This window comes from Crocodylus porosus, unplaced genomic scaffold (assembly GCF_001723895.1).
Source record: "Crocodylus porosus isolate Cpor-Errol unplaced genomic scaffold, CroPor_comp1, whole genome shotgun sequence".
Taxonomy (NCBI): domain Eukaryota; kingdom Metazoa; phylum Chordata; order Crocodylia; family Crocodylidae; genus Crocodylus; species Crocodylus porosus.
This window is the reverse complement of record NW_017728943.1, coordinates 47,031,771-47,047,239: the sequence shown is the minus strand read 5'-3', so window position 1 is coordinate 47,047,239 and position 15,469 is coordinate 47,031,771.

The window sequence follows — 15,469 nt, the reverse complement described above, 5'->3', positions numbered from 1 at the left end:
CACAGTATAGTTAATTTACTATCTACACTATGACAGCCCACATCATTACATTGCACTCAATATAATAGAAGTTGTAATTAACTTCTTCCAAATATTTCAGCCTACTCCTCAATCAAAGGGCTTTGTCCTCAGCTGTTTACTGCCCACTGAAAAGCAAGAAATCCTCAATTTCCACATGCTGCCACTGCAAACATTAAGAACCCAGTACGTGAAACATAAACAAGAGGTTTAATGGACCAAAGTGGAACATTACCTTCTTCCCTGGTGTCTTTTTAATTGTTAAATTTAAAGTCCTTAGACTGAGTAACCATAAAATGAAATGAGCTACTCAGTTGGGCTTCTGCTACGCTCTGATATATTCATATATTTTTTAAAATGCAGCTATTTTTGTTTTGTTGTATGTGTGTTGCTCTGAGGTCTTTTACCCCTTATAGTCCCAGTCCACAAAGGTATCCACAAAGATGGATACATGCTACAATTGTACTGACTCAAGTGCAGAGAAAATAGCACTAGAAAAAGTGTGTACTTTACAGAATATTCTTTGCATTACTATCACAGAACACCAAGCTGCTCTCCATACAATACAGCTAACTTTACTTCATCCCTCTAGGCCCCATTCTACCCTCAGTTGATTCCAAGTCCTACACGAGTACTGAAAAGAAAGAAAATAAGCCTTCGTCCTCTTCTTGGGTTGCTCTCATTTTTGCCACTTGGCAAGTCACATGCAGCCTTAGACACCTTGGTGACTTGATAAATTGTGGCATGGGAATCTCATTCCTCCTTTAGTCTTTCCATCTACATTCCTGATCTGTCTCTTGAACAGGGTGATGTAAAGCCAGCTATGCCAGTTCATTGTTTGCAGTCAAGGCTCTCATCAAACATTTTCCAAAAAGGAGCCTTTCATCTGGAACGTGAGTCCAGAAGTCAGTTGCCAGCTTTATTTTCCAGGGACAGAATTTCCTGACATGGACATCATTAAGTTTTATAGGTCTTGTAAGATATTTGTAAGCAACATGCACCCACCGCCCAGAGGTAGACCTTTGTACTGGAGCACAGGAACTCTGGGTTAACTTTCTTGCTCTGTCACTGATTTGGTATGTGGCTTTGAAGAATAGCTTCCCTCTTTGTGCCTCAGTTCCCCCATCTGTAAAATTAGGATAACAATGCTGATGCTGTTTTCAAAGCATCTTAAGATCAGCAGATAAAAAGCACTATAGAACAATTGGAATTATTATAATAGGTAGAACAGACATAAAAATATCTCTCTCTTATCTCCTCCTAATGGTAGAGGTGCTCTTGGCAATACCCATTCTGGTTATGTGGCTCTGCTTCTCCCCTTCACACATCTATGGGCCTTGTTACACAGTAATATTGGGCAGCTCCTGGAACTCTTAACATATGGACTGTCTGCACATTAACACTGAAATTAGTTTTAAGCACTTATTATGAAGTTCAAATTTACTTCACTCCAGATCAAGATCATCTCCGATCCATGCTACCCAGTTTATATTACGCTAACAATGGCAACACCTCAGTGTAAATATTCCCCACCCCTTGCTAGCACTGCCTCCCCACCACCAACCCCAGCACCTCACATTCCTGCTTACTGCCCCTTCCTCCCCATGCGCCCCACTCTGCTGCCTGCTTACTTGTCAGCTCCCCTGAGGCCGACAGTGCAGGCAGCCACAGGAAAGGATTAACCCACCTGTCCAGCCACTGCCACTGCTGTCTGGGTGGGCTCATGTCCATGAAGAGCAGCAGCCCAGCAATAGCTGCTGAACAGGCAGGTTAACCCTTCCCTGCCTGTTCCCCTGGGCAGACAGGTGGGAATCTACAAGTAGGCAGGGGTAGGAAACTGGGGGAGCCCGGGGGGATAGGTATAGGCCTGGAATGGGAGGGGAGAAATGTTTACCTTTCCATCCTTCAGGCCCCTGCTGGTCTGGAGTACAATTGCTCTGAACTCAAGCTAGCACTACCACCAATCAACATTTTTGCAGCTAGCAGAGTAAGGTGTAATAAGGCCCTATGAGGCTTTGCAAACTTTAGTGACCCATTTCTAAGAGCAGGATTCAGAGAGACCTAGGTATATTGGAGGATTGGACCAAAAGAAATATTATTTAGTTATGTAAGGACACGTGCAAAGTCCTGCACTTAGGATGGGATGGAAAAATCCCATGAACCAGTACAGGCTGGGGACTGACTGGCTAAGCAGCAGCTCTGCAGAAAAGGACCTGGGGGTTACAGTGGACAATGAGCTGAATATGTGTGCCCTTCCTGCAAAGAAGGCTAACAGCATGCTAGGCTACATTAGTAGGAATGTTGCCAGTAGATCAAGGAAAGTGATTATTTCCTTCTATTCAGCACTGGTGATGCCACATCTGGGGTAGTGTGTCCAGTTTTCCCTCCCCACCCCACCCCACTACAGAAGGATGCGGACAAATTGGAGAGAGTCCAGCAGGGGGCAATAAAAATGGATAGGAAGCTGGGGAACATGACTTCTGAGGAGAGGCTGAGGGAACTGGGCTTATTTAGTCTGGAGAAGAGAAGACTGAGAGGGAATTAAATAACAGCTGTCAACTACCTGAAGTGGGGTTCAAAAGAGGATGGTGCTAGACTCAGGGGTAGCAGATAACAGAACAAGGAGGAATGGTCTCAAGTTGCAGCAAGGGAAGTTTAGGAAAATCTCTCTCACTAGGAGGGTAGAAAAGCAACTGGAACAGGTTGCACAAAGAGGTGGTGGATTCTCCATCCTTAGTGGTTTTGAAGATCCAGGTAGAAAAAGCTTTGGCTGGGATGATATAGCTGGGCTCTGAATAGGGGGTAGGACTAGATGACCTCCTGAGGTCCTTTCCAACCCTAATTTTCTATAACTCTATGATAATTTGGCTATTCTTTCCCTGGCACAACCTAATAGTGAGGAGGGGATCCAGAATTTTATAAAGTCGAGTGCAGGATCAGCAACTGGCACAGCAGGGGTAGCTGCACCCTCAACTCACAGCCTGTACCCCCCCCCCCCACACACACACACACACAATTGGCGCAGGTAAACTGCATGGGACAACAGCAGCAGCTGGGGGCATTTTTAAATCACAAAGGAGGTAAAAAAATTCTCTCCTCCCTGCTCATAAGCACATCCCCTCTATGTCCTTCCCCTTCCTATCTCCTCTCTATCTCCTTCCCCTCTCCACTTGTTCCCCTCCTCCACTGTCCTAGAGGGGAGGGGAGCTACAGCCCACTCCAGCCAGGCTTCATGGAGGCTGGACTGAGCCCAGGACAGCATCAGCAGCAGTGGACAGGCAGAATCCTCCAACCCTGTCTTCTTCCCCTCCTCATGTTCCCCACCAGCCTAGGAGCAGGCACAGAGAGGGGGAACCTGTGTGCCATCTGGCATCCAGAGAGCCTTAGAACCCAGATGGGACCCCAGACCAAAATGTGACAGTGGCATCGGGACTCAGACATTCCCCTACAAGTGCATTTAGATCTCATGAGCTCAAGTTCCTAAAAGAGCCACAGCTAAGAGTGGCTATGCCTTGTGCATAATTGCCACAACATTTTGAGCATTGAAAAGAGTCTGAGTGGACAGAATTGGAAGCAGAGCACCAAGGCACCTATGGGCAACCCTAATGTCCCTGTTTTGGTTAATAACACCACAACTATTAACAAGGCAAATTTCAGTGATAATGTGCTGTGTGTGGAGATTTATGTAGCATTACATAACAATGTATTTAGGTGTTGTTTGACTCATTCCAAAGGTTTTTATCTTGCATTTTTGAGCAATTTGATTATTAAACTACAATTGGGTGGAGGAGATAGGTTAAGATACAAGCAGAACTGTTAAAGTACTAGCTGCAAGTGCCTGAGATCATCCCAGAGTTATAGTATCTCATTGGGATGCTGTTCTGATTCCTATACTCATTACTTTACAGGAGATAACTATAGTTTTCTCCAGAGGAATATATCTACTGTATACATCAAGAGTAATACATTAGAGTTAAAATCCAAGCTGGTTAACCAACAATGCACAGATTCTAGTTCATAAACAGCCAATATTACACTCCTGAATTATTAAACAGATCTTCTGTAAATGGAAATTAGAGCATCGATTATTATTTGCTTCTACAGAATAGGGCAATAGTAGCTCAGTAAATTTAGTGCAACTTCATAAGCATTTGAAAACCTGGGGTTATCACTTTGCAAAATAATATATACCCCAAACTCTACCTTATAACCCAAACTCTATATTGATTCAACTGTGCAATATAAGCACAGGGTGTTATCAGGGTAAAGAGCACTCATAATGGATTTAGATCATGGGTTAACTAACATAATCAATCTAAATCCCCAGGAGGTTGAATGGCCTATATCACTTGGCTGTAGAAGTGTAAATGTTGACTGAGAGCCCAAAGATGCACTTTTACAAAAGATATGAATACATTGGTGGAGGGGTGGAGATACAGAAAAACTACACACTATCTGGGATCTTTAATTTCACACTGTTCTTCTGATATTCTGTATAAACTTTGCCACTGCCTTTATTCATCCTTACTCAGAGTAATAGGAAGAATGGTGTGAATAAAGACAAAAATAGACAAGGAAAGGACATCCATGGTCCTAGAGCACTTGTTCTCTCCCAACAAGTAGTTAATCCAACTGTCCTATTCCTCTTCAAAGTAGGAATAACCAAAGCAGCAGGAGGTTATAAAATAGCATTGAAACACAATACTACAACTCCAAGAGTGCATCTATATGTTGCCATATGGTGACATTGCTACAGCGCCACGCTTTTGTACTTCCTTTTGGTGCAGCACAGATGGTTACTGTGCACAAGTAGATTTCATCAGTACTTTGCCATAGCGGCTCACCACACCAGGGGAGCATGCTGCTATGGCAATGTAGGTGACAATCACGTGTAGACCCACGTGATTGTTACATTGGAGTAGTGCACCATACGGCAATGTTGCACATTGCTACATCACCACAGGGCAACGTATAGACATGCCCCAAGCATAAGTCAGACTCAGTCATATTCTTTCTTACTCTAGTTCCTTATCTGAAATCTCAGTTTCACAAGCATTATAGTTCACTCCATGAGGCTACCTCCCTTCTCTAAAGATCTCCCTCACCAAAACTTAGCTAAGGCAGGAATGGAGAAGGAAGGCAAAGAACAACATCTGCCTACATACTTATGAGAATTATAATGCACATAGGTATTTCAGAAGCAGATGGCTGGGACATATAAGAAAAGCAGTTGTCTAATGCTGCTGTTCTTATACAAATAACTGATGAGTTGCCTCCCTTTGGCTGCTCTTTCATAGATCCTTCCCCTCTTACACTTCCTACCCCACATAAGACCATGGTTGTTCAGATTCATGTAGTCTGTTCCCAACATTGCCAACCCCTCCTGCTTTTTCCTTTACAACCTTTGAGCAACACTGCATCAGCCTTCTCCCTCCCTTTCCCTGCTGTCATCTGTTCTTCACATCTCCTATCCATCAGCCTTTTCGCTCTGATTTTGCTTCCTGAATCTCTTATCCACTCCTTACAATCCCGTTTGTCCACTTCAAATAACAAGCTGATGACCCACAACTCTTTAGAAGAATGTTCACTTCTTCATTGATCTAAAGTCCTGATTCAGTTCTCACACTCAGCAAAAGAGGCATTCATTTAACTTAGAGAAAGCAGTGATTGATGAAGACTTTCTCAACATATAATTAATTCCACATTACTGGTCACTTTTAACACCCTCTGTAACAACCTGAGACGCAGTCTTTCTGTGACTTCTGGGGTCCACCAGTCTACCAGACTTGCTGCCATCACTGAAAAGTCACTCTCTCCTCCTTGAGTTCTGCTACCTTCTTCCAAGTACCTAAGTCTCCTCCTAGACCAAAGTGGACGCTGTTAGGGTGACTATATTTGGATCTTGGGGAGCACTGGAGTTGCAGCTGAATAAAAAGATATACCTGTGGTCCAGCAAAAGCTGCTGACCACAAAGCAGAATGATATATTAAGGGGTATATATAGTAGAAAAGTATTTTTTTTAATCATATATTAGTGTTGTAAGATATACATAATCATTATATAAAATAAACACAATATAAACCACTGGATATTTTAAAAGGGAAAAGTAGATTTTGCTTATGAATGCTTATGCTAAGTAACCATCTTAATTGTGTCAACCATTTTCTGGAAAAAGCAGCAAGTCTGTGAACCAGCTACAGTGAGGAATGAGATAAGATACAGGAGCCCAAGGAAGATGTAGATGGCACAATATAGGACAGAAAAACAGATTGGAATGTGGAAGATAATATGTAACCGAGGCGAACGTATGCAAAAGGGTGAAGAGTGATTGATAAAGAAGCCTCCAGAGTCCACCCATTGATGGAAGAAGTGGGGCGAAGACCTTGGACTTGCGCTCATAGCGAAAAGACATATAAATGAATGAAATACACAGGCAATCCCATGCCAATCAAGCAAACAGCAAACAGAGACAGAGCTTAAAAAGGGAGGAGATATGGGTGGAACCACATGAGTAGTATGGGTGAAATAAATGGTAATGAGCATGAACCAAAATGTATAAAATGTGGAAAAAAACTATTGTTCAGGACTGCTCCCTTCATTCACAGATTGTGTGTCTGTGACAGAGCTTGCCCAAAGCTGTCTCCATTCTGAATAAAGCTGTTGCGAGCAATGTGTGCAAGTAGTGTTTGCTCCCCGCTTGCTATGGTTAATGAGTAACAGGATCCATGTGCAATTGAATTGTCATCTCCCTAGTCATTGGGCACCACATGGAATTGAGGTCTAACAGACACCACTATTCTTACCTTGTGTTCTTCACCTTGGACACACTCCTCCAATCATTTCTGCCTCCCACCTCAGTTTTTCTCTTTGCATAAGATCTTAGGAATTTCTTCCAGAAGAAAATTGACAAAATAGTTTCATAGTTTCATAGTTTCTAGGGTCAGAAGGGACCTGAGTAGATCATCTAGTCCGACCCCCTGCCATGGCAGGAAATAGTACCGGGGTCAAACAACCTTCTTTTTGCCCCCTATGTATTTGAAGAAGGACTTCTTATTGTCCTTAATCTGAGAAGCTAGTCCTAATTCCATCTCTGCCTTGGCCTTCCTAACTGCCCCCCTACATCCCCAAGCGACTGGAGAATAGTCATCCCTGGTGATGTCCTCTTCTTTCCATTGGGTATACGCCTCCTTTTTAGCAAGAAGATATTCCCGGATGCTTTTGGTGAGCCATGGAGGCTTGTGTGCTCTCTTGCTCCCTTTGATCCTCGTTGGGATTACCTCCCTTTGGGCTTGGAGGATCGCCTCCTTAAGGAGTGACCACTCTCCTTGGACATCTGGCTCCCCTCTGGGACCTCAGCGCATCCCCAACTATCCTCCTTAGCTCATTGAAGTTTACCCTCCCTCATCTTGCTTTCCCTTTTTTATTCTCTTCCTCAAACACTGACCTCCCCTTCCTCTGTCACAGTTGGAGAAGTTCCTAATCTGCTCTCCTCCTCTAAGCCCTCCATTTGTCTCAACTGTCCCAGGCCATGCACTGATCTCCCTTACAGTTGCTCTTAATCTTCTCTTAGCCTCTCATTTTCCACCACAATGCAAACAATGTGTCAGTTTCTCTCATTTCTAAAGAGCCTGCCCTTGATCCTATTTGCCTCTCTAATGATCATCCCAGTCTCCTTCTCCCTTTCATCGCTTCACTTACTACAAATACAATTTACAATCATTCTACTTTAGCTTCATCCTCCATTATTTCCAACTTGGCTTCTGCTTCTTGCACTCAGCTGGAATTGCTCTCACCAAAGCTTCTAATGATCTCTTTCTAGCCAAAGCTCAGAGCCAGTGCTCCATCACTATCGTCCTAGAACTGTCAACTTCCTTCAGCACTGGTTAGCACCATTTTTCCTTTTGGTATTTTGGCTACCTAGTTTCTAGGATACAACTCTTTCCTGATTCTTTTCCCTAGTCTCAGAGTCATCTTGAATAATTGTCTCTATGTCTAAATCATGTGGAAACTTAACAACATAACATCCCTGGAGTATAGCTCTTCTAATCCTTCCATGCAGATAAAACTCAAAACCAAGCTCCCAACATTTCTCAACTCAGTTACTCCAATATCCTTTCCTTTGGCCTTGCCAAACATGATGCATATCCATCCAGATATGCAAATATCACTTCCCTGGCCAATTGCTTTTGTTGTCTCCACATCTCTTTACATCCCTCCACTGGCTCTCTCTTTTGATCTCAACAAATATAAGCTACTAGTCTTCACTTTCAAGATCTTTCATGGTCCATCCTCACACTGTGCCTCATCTCTCATTTGCTGTTGTGATGTGAAACAGACTCTGATACCTACACCTCCATAACTCAATTAAAATTTTCCGACATGTCCCTGTCTGCATTCTCCTATGTCTGCTCAGACTTGAAAGGAGTTCCCCAGGCGCATCTGCAAAACTCATTATCTTCCTTCAAAACTCTACTGAAAATCATCCTCTGCTTTAAAAAGTGCCACTAGCCAAACTACTGGTGGGCTCAGACTATCCTGGTGAGAAATATTATCTCATTGTTACCTTTTGCTGACCCCTTTCTCTATGCCTGTATCCATCTGTTCCTGTTCTGTTTTCCTGTTCTGTTTTGGATAGTGCCTGGCACAATACGTTCCTAGCCCAGACCGAGGACTCCAAAGTGCTAATGTTCATTCAAATAATGCTAATTTGAATACATATACAAACACAACAGCAATCTTTCATTTCCACTATGGTTCAGGAAAAACACCCAAGTAGAATAATTTATACAGGAAGGGAAGGATATTTAATCCAATCGTGTTCACTTGGAATTACCAAATAATTCATTACATTCAGAGGGAAAAAAAACCCTGTATCATTCCATTATTTCCTGTCTCTGAATTCCCTCTGTTCATAGGTCTGAACACTAAATTGGAAATACTTTGGAGCCCCACTCATGAACCAAGACCTGGAGTGCTAAGTGTTTTATAAATACAGAACTCCACTACAGTGCTTGACCCATGCTGTACAATGCCATATATCTTTTACACCCTCCTAAGTGGAATTGTATTTAGTATTTTCAAACTCAACTCTTAAAATAGTCTCTTTGTCAAGAAAAAAGTCAGTGTTAAGACAGAAAAGAACATTTTGCATACCATCTGTATAGTGCTAATTATACATACTGTTGTTATTTGTCAGTATAAGATATTTCAGAGTGATATCTGTAAACCATCTGCCAGCAGCCTTATTCACATTCCTTTAATCTTCAGCAAGAAATCTTATACATTTTTTTCCTTAGGTAACAATTGGCAATATGCAAACATATTTAAATAGGAACAACTTGGTTTCTACATGTATAAACCAGTCAAGTAAGTATGGTCTGAATGAGGGAATTCAAATGGTTTATATCTGTCACTTCCTAAACAGTATTCTTTGATAATGCATATCAAATATTATGCAAAAAATTCTATATGTGCCATGTACTATTTTTTGACATCTTCTATGTGATCTTTCAGTAGATACAGCAAAAAATCTATTTCTTAAAAATAGACTAGCGATTCAATTATGCAAACAATTTATTTTATGTTCCCCTAACCCAGAGCTTTACATTTCATATGCGGAAAAGAGGGGGAAAGTTTAATTTTTTTAATCAGGTTTACAAAAACATTCCTGCTTGGGGAAGGAGTTGTTTTGCAGATTTGCTATCTTTGTTTGTTTCTTTAAAAAAACTGAACAATTATACAAATTCTACTTTCACTGCACAACATGACACTTTTCAGGTATAGGGCACAAACACTGAGAAAAGAGGAGAGGAAGTAATTAGATAATAAATCTCTCTCAAATATACAAAAAGCACTGACTTTAAAAGTCGCATGTGTGCACTACATTGTAGCCACCACCACATAGATGTCTTTTATGATCAGAATTAATTTGAACTATATAAAAAGAGGAAATCTCACAAATAAAGAATGGTCTTACAGTCAACCTGGTGTATAGTAACTGGGAGCTTCATATTGTTCCTGATTCTGCCACAAGTTCTTTGCATGACTAGGGCCAAATCTCAAGAAGAACTAAGGTACCTACAACTGAAGCATCATGGCACCTACTATCTAGGCCTCTGGGCTCTGGAGTGGAAGCCAGATGAACCTCCAGCACCAAGACAAGGGCTTCTTCCCCCGACCATCCCCCACAGGAGGACAACAGGGGGTTGGAGGCATGTGCTGAACAGCCAATCAGGGATGGCCCCAGCTCATTTGGGCTCAGCCTGGCTTGGCAATGATTGGCAGGTATGCTCAAGGACCATCCCACCATCTGGCCTGGGCCTGAGGAGGCATCTGGCTGCCTTTCCTAAGTGAAAACTGAACATGAGTTCAGTTCATTATTGGTTCAATGTGCACAGCTTAGAGAAACCTGCAAAGATTGAACGATTCCTCCTCTGGCTTTTTGACTGTCTGTACTTAGCCTAAGAGCCAAGAAGCACCATCCCACTGGGTTAGGCATTTACAAACAAAAAACAAAAAGAAAGTCCTTGTTTCCACTATCTCATATTTAAAGTATAAGAAACACCAGTTAGATACTGATAGTTGAAGGAATACAAGGAAACAATGTGGCAATATTTGTCACGGTGATAGCCAATGGTCTTAACACACCAGCAATTTATAGTTGAGTTTGTTGTTGATACCACTGCAGATAATAGTTTTTAGGAATTTAAAAGAGGATGATGAGATAGCTTTGTGGGTGATTGTTTGCAACTCTTCCCATACATGAGCAGCAGCATAGGAAAACACACAAAATGTATGTGCAGAAGCTAAATAGGCAGGTGCTGGAGGCTGGATCATATGCCACAAAGAAGTAAAAATCCACCTTTCAACAATGAAGAAGAAAGGACAGGCCATGATAGTGAAGATAAACAGCTTGATGTGTGATACAATAAAGAAAGGGGTGATGTATAGCCAAAATAACAGATAAGGAAATGATCTTTGCAGTAGCATTTAGAATGGATACAAATAGAGCAAGGTTGTGTTTGTCAAGGCCAGAGAAAAGGTCATTGCCATAATCCAAATGCAAAAGCCTGGATAAGAGTTTCAGTTTGGTTGATGGACAGAAAAACTGTATTTGAAAGACATTGTGCAGCGTATGCAAGATACAGACAAATGAGGACCTAAATGGCTCCCCAAACACAGGTATAAAAGAGCAGCTGAAGTTGAGAAATGACTGTGCTGGGCCTTCTGGTTTACAGCACAGAGAGTTACCTATGTAACACATATAAAAATTAAACAACAGCTTCATGCAGCTAATTCTCAATTTCAATCCAGACATTTTTATAATACTGCTATATGCAGGATAACACAGCTTTGGGCATTCAGTAAATCTGGTAAGTCAGACCATTAGAACTAATCTGTTCTGCAATTTCTCATTTATACCTGGAAAATAACATAACTGTAAATAGCACTGTGGTAAAGAAACAGACACTTGTAGACACCATTACAGTTTATATATACAGTAGAATGTGTGGTAAAACTTTATCTGAAATTGTTGGGTAGACCAGCCCACAAAAACAAAGATGGTGGGCACCACAGAACACTTTAAAATAGATGCAATAGCCAACCAAAGAGAACTGAGGTCTTGCACAGTTTTAAGGTGAGGTACTAAAGAGTGAGGGCTTCTCAGGAAAAGGTTTGGAATACTAGATGTAGCTTCTGGATTTCTAAAAGATTTAAAAATTCGTAAGGCAAAATATGCTTGTGTGTTAATAGTGTAACTAGGCTTAGGCAAGGGGGGGAGCGCCAAAAGAGAGGCAAGGGGGTACCAGAATGGATGCTACTACTCTGCCAGCCACAGGTTCCAGCTTTGTGGAGTGTCAGAAAGAGCCAGGCAGTGATGACAGGGAGGCTCTAAATGAGGCTATTTAGAGGAGGTCAACCATAGTGGAGCGGGTAGTGACTTCAGTAAGTGCCACCTTTTCCTTGTTTCCTAGGATTTTACAGCAAGCTGGCTAGCCAAACGAAATGAAAGCACACTTTTTAGGGAGGAATAAAGACATATGCACAGCCTCTGGGCAGCTTGCATACCTTCTGTACAAGTCCACACCAAGAGAGGCACAGAGCTGACTGATGCTGTGCACACAACTGTCTGGAACACAAAGAGGTTTTGCATGCAACACCAACAGTTCAATACCTGGGCCATGGCTAGTTGCTGCAGATAAGAGAGGAGGCTGTGGCCTGCTTTCTGGAAGTGGAACATAGTTCCTGGAGTGCCAGAAGTATAGGTGGGGACAGAGAGTATGCATGTGCATGCATGTGTATGCGTATTGAGGAGGGGAGGAAAAAAGTGGGGAGAGAAGGAAAGAAAGCTCCCCTTCTCTCACTGTCCACCCACACAAGGGACTGGGCAGATTCATATTTCCTGGGTGCATTAGTTATGAGTCAATTTTTAATTAAATGAGAAAAATTGTCAACAGATCTCTCCAATCTGACACCCTTTCTCTCAGTGAGTTCCTGTAGAGACTGTCAGTGCTAAAAGAAAACAGTCTCATGGCACAGTCTCATGGGAACACTTAAAAAAAAAAACAGCATGTCCCTGACTATTCCCCAGGCTCCCCCATTCAATCTATGACCTATACAGAATTTTGAACTATCCATAAACATTGATAGTTAAAATACAATGCAATTCTGGTACAGTGTCCTTGTTTCAGATATTTCAGGAATGCTTCTGTTGAATCACCTAGAAACCCGTTCCCCTCCTGCTCCCCACCCCTCAGTCTTCCTCTAAATTGTAAGCCTAATGACTATATTAAAGATGAAGCAGAATTGGAAACATACTGAGATTCAGAGGGTTACTTGGTGGTGTCCCTCTAAATTAATATTAGTTAATGTATCAAAGTTCCACAGGTAGAGCCAAGGTACCTCTCTCCAAGAAAATATGTACATGGATAATCATGGTTTATTGATTAAGTCTTTATCAAAAGTGTTTCTATGGCACTGGTTATACAACAAGCACCACTGTCTTTTTTTCCATTTTGTTTCTTTTTTTAAATAATTACTTTTTATAGCTAGTACAGAAATCCCACTCATCAGTTACATTTTCATTTTCACATGTCCCACTTAAAATAACACAAGGTATCAAAGTGGCAAGGAACTGAATCACAACTGCAGAATAACACTATACAGACTGTTTCCAAATATGTTCAGAATGGCCCCAAAGTGTGTTGGTTGCTTCAAAAAACAAACAGGGAGCCATTATCCTCATCCCAAATAATTTACAAACTAATTTTAGATGGGTTATAATTAGTGAGGACACCAATGAGAAAGGAGTGTGGAGAGAGAAAACGGGAAAAGCTTTACAGCCAAAACACCATTCTGGTTCTTCTTTCAGGCATGCACCTGTTTGTGGATATGTGAGGAGGAGTGGTCAGAAGCATAGGTTTCATTATTGTTAACTCCCATCTTGCTGGTTATGCAAAAATATTGTGCTCTCTCACATACCTTGGAATAAAATACATGCCTCATTTTTGAAAGGCAGAATGAAGGAAAAAAGATTTTTCTGGAGTCATGGCTGCATAGAGTAGAGACAGAGCTTAATCTTCAGCTGGCTCTCCCTTCCTTTTCTGTTTCATTAAAAGCTGAAACCCTAGCTGCTGCTAAAAAAAAATGGTACCCATGAGTGCATCTATGACTTTGAAAAGAGCTCAAGAGTCTTCAGGGCCGTGAAATAGGAGGAGAGAAACCAGAAGCAGCTGGAAGACAGCAAAACTGTTGTAAGAAACATTAGCTTGATTAGTGAAACATAAAGATCATTATAAAGGAGAGTGAAGAATAAGCCATTAAGTTAACTCTAGTATAATATAGTGTAGTATAGTATAGCAGTAGTAGTGTAGACGAGCATGGTATATTATAGTATACCTGAACAGTAATGCTACTGCAGCTTCACAGAGCAGCAGAAATCAAAGCATAGTGCTTTTATTCTGAGCAGCTTCCCAAATCTCAGTTCTGGAGGACTGATTCTTTGGGAAGAGGTGTGTGCAGTTTGTGAGTAACTGGATATTAAGAAAGGAAATTATCAGCATATGTACAGCAGTTTGTCAAACCAAATTCAAAAGGGTATGCATGAGACACGATACAGAAGAAGAAACATACAGTTCTGCTTAAGGTAGAAAACCTGGGCATGAAGTTGGAAACTTAGAGAACCAGGTAATATAAGTATGAGTGGATTTGCATATCTTTTCTTTCTATTCTTAACTACAGCAGTCAGTGAGATCTCTAAATATAGCAGTCAATTTGTAGACATTTAGGGTGGAGGGCTAAGATATACTACGACATCTTCCAGTGACTCTGTCCCATTATTCCACATACCTCCAATACTCAGCCCCACTTCATTATGCCCCATGCCATATCAGACCCCACCATCTTCTCATGCCCCACAGAGTCCCCTACCATGATCTCTCACTGCTTCCATGAACCCACTGCACCCTGCACTGGCCCATTCCCATCAATCTCCAGTTTCTCTGACCCTTAACTAACCCTCTCATAACCCACTGATCCTCCCTTGCCTTTCTGAAAACCCAAACTTCATTGTAGACCCTCATCCACAATCCCACTTGCTCCCAAACCCCCACCACACACCATTTTACCCTCCTCACCTGCACTTCCCTCTGTCCCCCACTTTCCCACTCCATAAGGCCCCACTCCTTACTCACCCCACATCCCCTCACCACATTGTTGCCCATGACCTCTCCAGCCTCTCAACTCCCAGGAACCCTTCCCTTAAGAACTCTTCCCAGACATTTCCTCCTGCCCCTATGGGGCAGGTGGAGGCAGGGCAGTAACTACTTTTTCTCCCAACAGCACTCCATTGCCGGCCTCCAGTCTTCTCCACCCTCAACATCCAGAAACAAGCAAGATCAAAAAAGGACTTACTTCAGCTGCTGGCAGTGCCTGTACCCAAAGAAACCATTCCCTCTAGATTTGCCCATTCCTGGCTTTATGCCACCTTGTAGTGCTAATTCATCCTCTACCATCTACTGCAATGAATAATTCAGGAAATGGTCACTGCAGTCACTTATTTCTTCACCTCACCATTACAACACTCCCCTGCCTCTGACTGCTGTGCCACTGTACAGCTCAGTCTGCCTTTAGCCCTGTCCTTCCCATCCTTGTTACCAATCCATTGTGTTTTGAATCCCCTATGAACAGAGCCACCCAGTGCAGGTTACTAGGTAGCATCACACCTTTACTGGACAAATTGGAGGATGAGCAGAAAAAAATATCAGTCATAGATAACAGCCAGCATAACTGCAGAAGTGTAGCTGGATTAGTGCAAGAGTGGGGGTTGTTAATACCTATGGAGTGAAGAGAGTAGTAAGAATCAAGTAGTTAATACAGCACCATGAAGTCAATTGATTTCCTCAGCTCCACCTGTATAGAACTGCAGCTCTCTACCAGACAATTGTGGTAA